Genomic DNA, 610 nt, shown 5'->3' with positions numbered 1-610 from the left:
CCATGTGTGTTTCTAATGTACGGGTTTTTCCTCCTTTTTGCAATACATAAAGCTGTATATATTTTTTAGATTTAGGAGCTTCCCTGCAACACCATGTTTTGGGGCAGTTTGGATTCCATGCCACCCCCCTTCTTTAAAATGTATTACTTTATTTTTTTAAATTATTTTAAGATTCCCACATTGTGAATAGGCACTACAACTTTGCCACCTCGACTTTCAGATTTAGTAGAAGTGGGCACCGTTTGGTTTCCATGTCGGTTGGGATGTCTTTCCAGCCTTGGTTTTGTGTTACTGTATTTATTTTAATATTTTACCTTATTCCATGCAGTCAAATAGCAGAGGATGCAGTAAAATACCAACACTCCAGTTGTTTCTAAGTGACTGAGCTTTTCTGCACATGGAAGCAAGCTGTCACTTGGGATAGTGCATTAGGAAATAACAGAGAAATAAGTTGCCCACCAAGAAACAAAGGCATCCCCATGAGTCATTCAGCAGAGTATCTGATGAAACCTAGGCTTAGCTGGATGCTTATAATTTTTAATGACATTTATTTATCCAATTCTTAAATGAATGTTCAGTGAAATTAGGGGGGGAAACTTAATTTATCTGC

Source organism: Agelaius tricolor, unplaced genomic scaffold, assembly GCF_023055355.1.
Source record: "Agelaius tricolor isolate 1412-34295 unplaced genomic scaffold, bAgeTri1.0.p SCAF_10, whole genome shotgun sequence".
NCBI lineage: Eukaryota > Metazoa > Chordata > Aves > Passeriformes > Icteridae > Agelaius > Agelaius tricolor.
Note: the sequence above shows the minus strand (reverse complement) of the source record.